The sequence below is a fragment of the Pteronotus mesoamericanus genome, unplaced genomic scaffold, assembly GCF_021234165.1.
Source record: "Pteronotus mesoamericanus isolate MK-2021 breed Mesoamerican mustached bat unplaced genomic scaffold, CSHL_Meso_final contig_78, whole genome shotgun sequence".
NCBI classification, from domain to species: Eukaryota; Metazoa; Chordata; class Mammalia; order Chiroptera; family Mormoopidae; genus Pteronotus; species Pteronotus mesoamericanus.
In genome coordinates, this window is record NW_026555258.1 from 23,841,371 (window position 1) to 23,854,121 (window position 12,751).

The window sequence follows — 12,751 nt, forward strand, 5'->3', positions numbered from 1 at the left end:
GATGGTGTGTTCCGTAAAGGTCCCATACGAGTAGGTGAGAAAGGATATGTGAAGAATTTATCAATTAGGGACCACCCAGCTATGTCTGGAATGTTCAGGGGAAGATTAAAGGAGAAAATATTTGAACTGGTCTTGAGAAAACACATAATACATGCAGAGAATAGAAAAACATATCCATCATTTTCCTTCCAATGAGTAATTTATGATCCTCAAAATACTTTGCACAATTCCCTTTCCTGCTACTAGGTTCCTCTGATGATTTTAGAACTGGAGAAAGAAAACAAGTTATTTTATCTGAGAAATCACCCCACTGGGCCAAAGCATATAAAGTAGTTTGTGATGTTATAAAGGAAGACAGGAGTGCAAGGAAACAGGGAATCAAGCAGAAACTGAAAATTTTGAAAAATCAATTGGAGTTAAAAGAAGATCGGTCAAGAAAGGAAGCAGAGTAGTGGTAGCTCTGAAGGTTAGCTATTGATAGCCCAATTCATGTGTCCTTAATGGGTCCTTAGAGACACGCCAAGAGGGGGTGGTAAAGGTTAGTGGAAAAGAGAGCTTAAACTCTAATAAAGACCAATTTCACCTTGGCACTGAAGAATGTAATTTCTACCTCAATGAGAACTAGAAAGGGCATTATTCCATAAATAAGTATCTAGGATATTATCTAGTGCTAACTAGGGAAGTAAACTGAAGAGTGTTTCCAGGGAATTTTGGAAAATTTTTTGCTGCATGTGCTCCATGGGCTTTAACCCATATAAATAAGAGGTTAGTTCCAAAACCCTGTGACTTAATATCTGAGAGATCTTGGCAGGTCACTTATTTTTCTGAACCTCAGTGTCCTCGGTGGGAAAACGATGCCAGTAACAGTGTCCCACAAGAAAGAGCTGCTATGAAAATAAAATGAGGTAATGAGGATGAAACACCCAGCACAAGGCCTAAGGTAGACACTTAGTAAATACTCATTCCCTTCTCTCTAGAGTAGCCCCTTGCCTACCCAGCCAGGCCGTGTAAGTCAGGGTCCAACCAGGAGACAGATACCACACAGTGATTTTAGTAAGTTTAATAGAAAGCATATTAACAGGGGATTGGAGTAAGAAGAGATTAGCCAGTAAGAATGAAAGAGGACTCTACAGGATGTAGGAGTGGCAGATATAAGGAGTATCCACGACCTCTGAGGGTATGATAGAGCAGAGCATCCCAGCCCCGGCATCCCTCACCACAGTGGCTGAGATCCAGACCTTGTGGAAGAAGTCATGGTCACCGATGGCGGAAAAGTAGCTGTGGTGCTGCCCCAGCACAAGTTGCTGGAAATTTTTCCTCTATTAGTGCTGGGAAAACTGTTCCCGGGGAAGCATCTTGTGTCCCAGAATGCTGGAGAAAGCTGTTGGTCACAACAGGTGCTCTTGGCCACTGTGTGCCACAGGAGCAAGGTGTCGGAGAAGACAGCTGGGCCACAGAGTCCTGTCGCTGGAGAAACCACAGCAACGCAGGAACTGGGCGCTGCAGATGCCATGCGTGCTGCAGGAGCAAGGACTGAAGAAGTGGGCTCCACAGAAACCAGGTGCTGAGGCAGCTGTGCACACTCAAGAGCCTATGGAGTAGAGCACACTAGAATCAGGAAAAGATCTCCTTCCTCCTCCACTGATCGTCCCTCCAGAACTCTCTATTGACAAAGCTTGACATTGTCCCATGTAGCAAAGAAGAAATAATTGAAGAGCCTGGCTCCATTTCACAGAACAGGCAAGGAAGAATAGATTTGTAGTTGAGAGGCCCTGAAATGCTAAGGGTCACACTGGCTGACCTCGTTTCCTCTTTGAGGTGCATCAGTGTGGGAATTATTCCCTGTGAATTTATCCAAAGGGCCCAGTAGGTGTAACAGCCAATCAGAGTCAGGCTGGCTCTCAGGAAGGGCCATTTAGGGTTGCCGACTGTAATAGACAGGGGAGATTTCAGTTTCTTTCTCTCCACTTGTATCCTAGCTCCCTTATATTCCCATGAAGAAGAAATTGCTAATCTTATTCGTCCAATTCTGGGCCATATATTTGTCCACATTTGCTAAGGGGCAGGAATAATCTGTTATACGTATCGTGACTCAGCACTAACTCTTTTTCACTCCTCCTCTTCTGCAGTATGTTTGGGAGGATGTCTGTCATTTCTCACCAAGTGCCCTGGTCCATGTGTCAGGCCCTTGTATCCTGTGGCTGGTCAGCAGGTAGTAATATTCCAATTTTGAAACTGACCAAATGGAAGCGAAGAACTGCAGACCTCGACTTGGCTTTGCCAACATTTTGCATTGACAGTAATTAGGTGCTCACACAAGTAATAAGAAAGTAATATTTGCTTCCCACTGGCTTTTTGCCCATGTCTAGCTCCCTGTAGAATTTTCAGGGATGAGCTGAGATTTGAAGAAGAGGATTCAGACATTGCCACGGTTTTGCAAACATCTTCAAAAATCCCATCTTAATTTCTAACAACTGCCATTTTGTTTTCACAGCCAAATGCTTAATACATTTATACTAATCATTATAAAAACAGAAATATTTAGTTAGCAGTTTATACTTTTTAACAGAAATATTTATATAGCAACTTTACAAACAACTTTCCCTATGTTTATTTGAGTCATCCTCACAATATTTTCTATGAGATTATTCTTCTTTTATTTTACACCCTAGAAAACCAAAATTGAGAGGTTAAGCATATTTGCCAGAATTACATAATTTTAAAAAGGCAGAGTTGGGATCTTAGAGGTGTTCTGCACCTTAATCCCACGTTCTTTCAATTAAATAAATACATATATTTTTAGAATTCTTAGCATATGTTAGATATTTCAATAATGCTGATTTTACAAGTCCCTATGCTCTGCGTGTGCTCGTTGCTTCCTTTGTGCAGGAGGTGGACCTGACAAGGCGGCTTCTCTTCAGCTCCCATTGCTCTGATAATGCTAATCATGTAGTATCTTCCTATAAAGGTCGAGGTCCCAATGGAGACCATACATAGGGCTCCTGCTGTAATGAGCACAGCTTCTGGTGGTGGGAGGGATTCATTCTGATCCCTTCCTGCAGTTATTACAACATGGTTTCGCCATCAGTAATTTTTGTTTATTGGGAAACAAGATAAATTCACCCCAGTGTATTCACGCTGCTTAAACTTCCACATTTGTTTTCACAAGTTCTCAGAAAATGTAAATCTGGAGCAGTGTTAAGAACAGCAGAATCAATTGTTACAGATAAGATACAGACAGTGAAAAACAGAGAACATCTGATGCTTTTAAAAAGTCATCCAAATATGCTGATTGTTGGGAATTAAGAGCTTTAGAACAATGTTCACTCGCTAAGGTTGGCAGACCACATTTAAATGGTGCCCTGTTCACTCACAAGATACGGCCCACATGCACTTCATTGGCGTGTAGGAAACCTGTATGTGTGTTCTATACAGAAATAAAAAATGAGGAAGCATGATGCTCTTTTTCATCCTCTCTCTCTGTTTCTAGGCTATTCCTGTGAGCGGTTCCAGCCCTTTCTGTACAACATCCCTGAGCATGAACGTGCTCTTGAATCTTGGTAACAACACTTCTCTTGTGTTCTCTGGCCCTAGGGGAGGTCTCTGCTTTCTGCAGGAATCGGTCTCCTGGCAGCGTTCCCTCTTTTGCTTTATTTCGTTAGGACCTCTCCTCCTCCTTGCTCTTCCTGCTCTCTACTACTAGTGTAACCAGTCCCTTCTGTTAGGAGTCAGAAAGGATTTCTATTTTCCTGATGGAACCTAACTGATAGAAGAAACAAATCAATATGCTGATTTTAAAATGAGTTAAGTGCTTCAAAGGAGATAAAAGAGTAAAATGGAGTTCCTTAGATATTGTTATTAAAGCCTTCTTAAATAGTGAGGTTATTTGATACTGTGGCCCCATGGTTCAGATGGTTGGAGTGTTGTCCTGTACACCAAAAGGCTGTGGGTTCAGTCCCCAGTCAGGGTGCATACCTAGGTTACAGATTCGATCTCTAGCTGTGCACGTATGGAAGACAACCAGTTGATGTTCTCTCTCTCTTCCTCTGCTCCCTGCCCCCACCTTCCTTTCTCTCTCTGAAATCAATAAAACATATCCTCTGGTGATGATTAAACTAAAAAATATTTTTTAAAAAGTGAAGTAATTTGAGCTACAGACTAAAAAGGACATAATAGTACAGAGATCTGAGGGAAGTGTATTTCAGCTAGAGGGGATATTCTTTGGATGATAATTAGTGGTATCTTGAATTAGAAGCCTGGCAGTATAGATAAAGTGGATGGAGTCAAGATGTATTTTTCAGTTAGAACCAAAAAGAATTGTTTGTGAAAACTAAAAGTTGGGGAGAGAGGGGAGCAATAAAAAATGACGTGCTTGGCTGAATAGTGGCCACCCACACGTGCAGGTGGCAATCCTTGGAACCTGGGAATGGTACCTTATCTGGCAAAATTGGCTTTGCAGATATGATCAGGTTAAGGATGCTGAGATGGGGAGGATTACCCTGTCTTAACTGAGTGGGCCCTAAATGGAATCACTTGTGCCCTTATCAGAGGGCGATTTGACACAGAAGAGAAGCAGGAGAAGCCGTGATCTAAGCAGGAGGAGGCAGCGTCAGAGGGTGAGGATGCTAGACACTGGGTCTGAAGAGCAGGGATAGGGGTCACAAGCCAAAGAGTAAAAAGGCAGCTCCTAGATGGCGGAAAAGGCAAGGGAACAATTTGTCTCTGAGAGCCTCTGGAGGAAGTGCAGACGCCTGACACATTGACTGGGGTCTAGTGAGATCCACTTTGGACTGTAAGAAAACTGTAAGAAAATTAATTTGTGTTGTCTTAAGCCACCAAATTTGTGGTAATTCATTCTAGTGGTCATAGGAAAGCAATACAGAAGTGAGGCACATTTACTAAAATGAGAAATATTGTGAAAAGATCAGGCAGGTTTGAAGGGTGGGAAGTATCAGAATATTGCCAGATCGTTTTCGAACTTGTTGGTCTAAAGATCTATGAGTAAATCAAACTGAAATGATAAGTTGGCTGTTGAGTGTATCCTACTTGGATATATTTGCTGAATTTCTTAGATCTATTGATGTTTTGCATCATGTTAGGGAAATGTTCAACCATTATCTCTTCAGTATCTGTTCTTCATTATCTCTTTTTTTCCTGGGACTCCCATTACCAAAATATGTTAGACTTCTTGGTATTGTTCCACAAGACATTGAGACCCTGTTGATTAATTTTTGTTTTTATTTTTAAAATCTGTATTTGAGTTTGGAAACTTCTATTGACCTATCTTCCATTTCACTGATACCTTTCTTGTGAAAACCCTTCTTATTGTAATTTCTTTTTTTTAAATTTTATTTTAATTTATTTTTTCAAATACATTTGTCTCTGCCAACCCCCCACCACTTTCCCTTGCCCCCTTCCTACTTCCCTCCCTCAGCTCTTCCCCTTTGGGTTTGTCCATGAGTCCTTGCTATATGTTCCTTGACTTTCCCTTTCTCTTCCTTGTCCCCGCCCCACCTCCCTCCTTCCCTCTTGTCTCTGTTGATTTCTTTTCCTTTCAGTGTTGCTGGTCTTATTTTCCTTGCATCTTTGCATTGTTGGTTAGGTTCCACTTATAGGTGAGATCATATGGTATTTGTCTTTCGCCCCCTGGCTTATTTCGCTTAGCATAATGCTCCCCAGTTCCATCCATGCTGTTGCGAAGTTTAGTACTTCTTTTTTTCTTTCTGCTGCATAGTATTCCATTGTGTATATGTACCATAATTTTTTGATCCAATCATCTACTGATGGGCATTTAGGTTGCTTCCAATACTTGGCTATTGTAAATTGTGCTGCTATGAACATTGGGGTGCATAGGTTCTTTTGAATCAGCGTTTTGGGATTCTTAGGGTATAGTCCCAGCAGGGGAATCACTGGATCAAAAGGCAGTTCCATTTTCAGCTTTCTGAGGAAATTCCACACTGCTTCCCACAATGGTGGGAAATGGCCTCGTCTGCATTCCCACCAACAGTGGACTAGGGTTCCCTTTTCTCCACAGCCTCACCAGCACCGGTTGTTTGTTGATCTGTTTATGATGGCCATTCTGACCGGTGTGAGGTGGTACCTCATGGTGGTTTTGATCTGCATTTCTCTGATGGCTAGTGATGCCAAGAATCCTTTCAAATGTCTCTGGGCCCTCTGTATCTCCTCCTTGGAAAAGTGTCTGCCCAGGTCCTTTGCCCGTTTTTTGATTGGATCGTTTGTCTTCTTGGAGTGGAGTCAAGTGAGTTCTTTATATATCTTGGAGATCAAACCTCTGTCTGATGTATCATTAGCGAATATATTTTCCCATAGGGTTGGCTCCCTTTTCATTTTGCTGATGTTTTCTTTTGCCGTGCAGAAGCTTCTTATTTTTATGAGGTCCCACTTGTTTATTCTTTCCTTTATGTCCCTTGCTTTAGGAGACATATCAGTGAAAAAATTGCAGCGTGGGATATCTGAGAGTTTCCTGCCGATGTTCTCTAGGACTTTGATGGTGTTGCGACTTATATTTAAGTCTTTTATCCATCTTGAGTTTATTTTTGTGTATGGTGTCAGCTGATGATCCAATTTCAATTTTTTGCATGTAGCCATCCAGCTTTCCCAACACCATTTGTTGAAGAGGCCATTATTGCTCCATTTTATGCTTCTGCCCCTTTGTCAAATATTAGATGCCCATAGAGACCTGGGCTTATTTCTGGGCTTTCTATTCTGTTCCACTGGTCTATGGGTCTGTTCTTGTGCCAGTACCAGATTGTTTTGAGTATAGTGGCTTTGTAGTAGAGTTTGATGTCCGGTATTGTGATCCCTCCTACTTTGTTTTTCTTTCTCAAAATTGCTGAGGCTATTCGGGGTCGTTTATGGTTCCTGTAATTTCAGTTGTTATATTTTTCAGTTCCAGGATATCCATTTGGCTCATTTTTAGTTTTCATATATTTTTTTAAATTTCTTATATCTTTACTCATCATATCCATTTTTTTCCTAGTAAATCTTTGATGTGTTTATTATAGTTATTTTAGACTTCTTGTCTGCTAATTCCAATATCTGGTACATCTGTCTGCTTTTATTGACTGACTTTTATTTTGAGTAGAGGACACAATTTCCTGCCTCATCACATGTCCAGTAATTTTGACTATACATTGAATGATATTTTACAGAGACTTTGGATTCTGTTACCTTCCTCTAAGAAATGTCAATTTAGCTACAACAAGCAATTAAATTGCTGGTGCACACAACTTGATGCTGTGGAGGCTTTGTTTTTAGTTTTATTAGAATAGCTGACATTCAGGGGTTTTTTTTGCAGCTCTAGGGCATAGTCTTTAGTCCTGGGAGAGTGGTTCTGTCTAATGTAAGATGTGGCCTTTCTGGGCATATCAGTGACAAGCCCTAGATTTAAGTTCTCTCGTTAGGTAGGACTTGTACTCCAAACTGTGTTTCCCAGTTTGGGGAAATCTACCAGGCAGGTACTGAAATTCCTATTCTTTATTTTAGCCTTCCAACTCTTTTTTTTCTTTTTCCTTTTCTTCCTTCCTTCCTTTGAGCTTCCTTCTAAAAGTGTTCACATGCAGATTTGGAGGCTGCCCCTTCTGTGGTATCATCTTTTCATGCATTTTCCTATTCTCACCAATTTCTACCAGCCCTGAACTCTAACCTCAGACTTCTTAAATTCTACCTCCTGTCGCAGAGCAAACTGGGGTGTGCTACGAGAAATGCCAGTTAAAAGTTGGCCCCAGCCAGTGATTCCATTCTTGAAAGTATAGTATCAGCTCCAGTTTCTGTCCTCACTTACACAATGCAGAAACAGAAAGAGACAGATATTTGTCCAGAGTTTATAATTGTTATTGGTAGGAGAGTTGGACCCATATAAACTATTCTGCCATACTGTCACCAGAATTCTGGCAGTTGAATAGATGAATCCTGTTTCAGGAAAGAATTCTGGAGCAGAAATATAAAAAGCAATATTTACCAATAGGAGAAACAATCTAGAAAAGTGCTTCTCATTATTGGTTTCACATTGGAATCACCTGACAGAAATTTTAATCTACTTGACCAGACTGTCCAAAACCAACTAAATCAAAATACTTGGCCGTTGAACCCAGGTATCAGTAGTTGCTAAAGCTCCCCAGGTGACTGAAATGGATACCTGGTGCTGAGGACCTGACCTCTTTAGGGGGTGAAGGATAAGAGAAGTAGATGCAGATTTGAGCTCCAGGATTACTCAGCAAAGCAAACAGATGAGGATCAACCAGAGGAATGTGCTGTCATCAAAGCCCAGAGAGGGGGGTGTTTCTCTCAGAGGAAAAAGTTATCAAACATGTTACATGCTGCTCAGAGTTTAATTTGAGGACTAAAAGGCAATAGTATTTTGCAACATTGAACTTTCTGGTGAGTCACACACTAAAATGAAGGCAATGTTTTTAATGTTAACTGGGATCAAAGTAGATGCACTGAGTTTCTGTATATATACTGTCTCAGACGTGAAAATGAAGAAAATTGTATTTGTGTAACTGCTCTCATGCAGCTCTTGAGCTTCGATTCTTGCATGGTCATGAAAGAAAATAATTTGTCCACTGTAGCTTCATTTCTTCCCATTTAAAACAGTCTCTTTCAAGTTGAGTCAGCCTTTCTGAGATACTTATTCATGGCCATAAGTTGGATCAATTCTTCCTTTTTCCCTCTGCCTTTTTCTACATGTATTGGTATGGGGGTGGGGAGACTTAAATTCTTGGTTAGCCTGTATACCAAGGCTGAGGTGTGAGGGTTAAATAATAGTTAAAGGATGTCCTATGAGTCTTCACCAGCCTCCTTGTATGTGTTCGTCACTTACCAAGGCACAGGGAGAGTTACTCTGCTTGGCAGGTTCTTTGTTCTTGCACCTGCTGTTGAAATCTGTAGTCATAGCTAAAGTCTCTGACCTTGAAGTCTGCCAAATCTGTATTCCCTTCTGCAAAGCTTCAAGCCTCTATTACTTTCCTACGTCCTCATTATTAATTCCCCACTGTATATCTAAAACCAATCTAAAGTTTTTTCTTTTTTTAAATGAGGACTTATTAAAAGTGAAACTTCAGTAACAATAAGTGGGAACACAGCAAATAACATGTAAATTGTTAGATTGCACAAAAATATCAAAGTATATTTATATTAGAAGTTTAGATTCAATAGACCAAGACTTAGAGAGATACCCAATAGGAGTTATGCATCTTACTTAAGCTCTGCCTTAATAATTCATCATTTCCTGTTATCTTCCTCATCTCTTATCTTAGGAACTGCCTGTTCAAAGGAAAGCTGATTCTGATAATATCTTCACCTTTTAGGGAGATTACTCCTTCATACAATCTATCAGAATATAATAATTCCAATACCCATAAAAAAGATGAACATAGTGCCATGTGGCTCATTTTAAAAATTTAAATAACAAAATATAAAAAAATACTAAATGAGCAGTGTTAAAATAAAAACATGACTGAAAACAATTAAAGTGATAGACATAAAAATTTGAATATCTAAATGGTTGAAAGCAAAACATACATTTTTGTAGAAATACAATTCAAGTGAGAGATGCATAAATGATTTGAATAGTAAAGTTAGTGAGTTTGAAAGCATAATGCACATTTTTTCAAGGATTCACAGAATGTTTGTAAAAATTATGCATCAAAGGAAGCACAGAGAATCTGGGACTCAAACTAACTGATTTGTCTCTGCATTCACCGTGACTGAAAGTCTACCTCCTGTTTTTAGGGATTGTAATTACAGGTGGTCTTATAAGGCTGGTAGATGTGGAAACTCCAGGTGCTCACTATGGAGCTGAAACAAACAATACAAGCTGTAGTTGACTAGATGGCCCAAGGTCTACACCTGAGAACAGTTCTTAAGCATGAGCCTAAGGGATAAATGAATGGCCATAATAAGGTTTAAAAATCAAGAAATTCACAGGAGAAGTTTGAATAACTGATGAATTGAAAATACCCAGAACCTTATGATGAACTGAAAATACTCAGAACCTAACTACTAAACACACAGTCCCTAGGACCTCATCATCATTATCTGGGAGCATGTTAGAATGCATAGTCTCAGACCCCAACACTGGCCTACTGAATCAGAATCTGTAATTTTAAAAAAGATTTTATTTGTTTGTTTTTTTTTAGAGAGAGGGGAAGGGAGGGAGGGAGTGAGAGAAACATCACTTGGCTGCCTCTCGTACGCACCCCAACTGGGGACTGAAACTGCAACCCACGCATGTGCCCTGACTGGGAATTGAACCAGCGACCCTTTGCTTTGTGGAATGACACCCTGAAAACTGAGTCACACCAGTCAGAGCCAGAATCTCTAATTTAATAAGCTCTCCAGGTGATTGGACAGCACATTAAAGTTCAACAATTAACCTAGAATATAATTGAAAACAAAGCAAAGCTCTCTAGGTAGAGACCAGGGTTATAATTAAATTCTTTATTATTACAAAGCTAATTTGGATAGCATGTGATATCAAGAAGTGGAGAATCAAACAGCAGAGGAAAATATAAAAAGGCTAATGCAATAATTTGGCCTCATTGTGGCATGCAGTGGTGGGAGGTCAGAGGCAGTGGATGGTAAATGTTTATTGGGGGATAAAGTCATATAGGAATGAATATACATTCATGTTAATTCCAGTTACAGACTCTTTGACCTGAAATACCTCTCCTCTGATGGGAGTCCATGCCTCTCCTTTGGGTATGCTGGAAGGAAATGAAATGTATTTCTAATTGAGTTGCGAAGGCCCAGGAATAGCACTGATAGCTCAAAATAAACATTAAATACCGATTCAAATATTTGTAGGTAACAGAGATTGAAATTGAAGGCACACTTGGTTATTTAGCCAGGGTCTTAAATCTTGAGTTTTATCACGCCTAATAAATGAGGCTTGAATAAATTGAAAGTCTGATATGACAGCTGCTTAAATCATACCTTCAAAACAGTAGTCAATGTTAAACATCAGGAAAGTTAACCTGAGGCTTGGAGTTGCTACTCCCCACATAGCTTTGTATAGTGTGACAATTTTCTACCACTGAATTGCCTTTGGTAAAGGTTTATTTGTTCATAATTATGGCTCATTGGTTTCCATTTGTTCTTCCATCAAACATTTATTAAACACATTTTAGGTATCGGATAATGACGAGGTCCTGGATATAGAGAAATGAATAAGGCCAGTCCCTGACCCCTGGAGTGTCAGAACATGGGGAAGGATCCACACTAATCGGGATAGTGTCAGAACTGAGTTGGATGGCGGGATGCTCAGCTGGTGCCTGAGAATTGCTTGTTGATGTGGGGGGAACTCTCCCCGCTATGGTGGAACTGGGTCCAGAACCCTTTGGATGGTGTATACCTTTTAATATAAAAGAATATGGTAATATATTCTTAGATATTAGAATATTAGGCCAAGGGTAGCGTAAGTCTCAATATACTTTGATTGTTATTACTTCAATTATTATTCATTAAGTGAAAAATCAACATGACCAATAGAAAAGTTTTCTGTATTTTAGAGAAACCCAGAATTTCTGAGAAGTGAGGAGGGATATACCACTTAATTTTCTTTGGAAAAAAAATCAGGAAATTCAAGGAAAAAAACATGAGTGTAGATACTGCAACTAGAACAGCAAGACATGTATGAGGGAGCAGAGCTCAGTGGTTAGGAGCACAGGTGGAGTCACATGATCTGATGATTATTAGATCTGTGACCTTGAAAAATTACCTGTTCTCTCTGAATTTCAATTCTGCCATCTTCAAGTTGGGAGTAATAGCACATTAAAAGTTTTAGAATTAAATGTGTTTATTAAGCTCTTAGAACAGTGTCTTGTATATATAGTAAGTAGGATATAAGAGTATATGGAATAAAATAAATACGATATGAAGAAACAAGGTTGGCAGCATGCTTCAAGGTAAGACCTGGCTAATTCTCAATGAGTGGTTCAGGAAACTTTCCTTGATACAGGTGATATTTTAGGTGGCTTTGCCTACTATTACTGTAAGGTTTTTGCCACATACTCTAAAGTTTGGTGAGTCAGGATGGATCTTTTTGGATGATTCCTACTGTAAGCCTAAATGACCTCCAACATAAATGGTAAGGCAAAAGACCTTTCCGTCATGGGGATGGCGGGGAGTGGGGGGAAGGCAAACCCAAGGTTAGATACATGATAGAGATAAACATAAGCCATCTAGAAATTATTTACTGTAATGACTGGAGACGATAGTGTCTATATTCCCCTGACGACCAATGCCTGAGCCACCAACCCAGGCACCCTCAGGGTAGGGAAACTTGGCCTTCTTATTCCTTCAGCTTTGGGGAAACCTACAAAGATACAGAAGCCTGTGACCCTAACACTGTGTCCCAGCGTGTATCCCTGGTCCTAACACATTCTTAGGGAACCCGTGACAATGGGTCCAGAGGGCAGCTTTCCCCTAGTTTTGATTGTTTTTTGTATTCATCTTATGAGCTTAACTTCATTGTCCATTTGGAAACATCACCAACCCACTTAGGAGAGGAAACAGATTGGTGGATTATCAGAAAATACTTCCTACAACTTCATGGGGCCAGATTTCTGATTTTTAACAAGTCATATATAGTCATGTGGTTTGGAAGTCTGAGCCCCTAATTTATGCCAGACAATGGGAATGCAGCAATAAGGGCAAAACAGGTGAGAGTTCATGCAGCATCCCGGGAAGCAACTGTATAAATTAGACATCATATCGTGCTGGGACCGAA

At 40.1% G+C, this 12,751-nt stretch overlaps 1 pseudogene; it reads left to right on the top strand.

Moving 5' to 3' along the window:
• Positions 1–1,253: 1,253 nt before the first annotated feature.
• LOC129079120 (WD repeat domain phosphoinositide-interacting protein 3-like) overlaps positions 1,254–12,751 on the top strand; it is a 49,666-nt pseudogene continuing 38,168 nt past the window's right edge.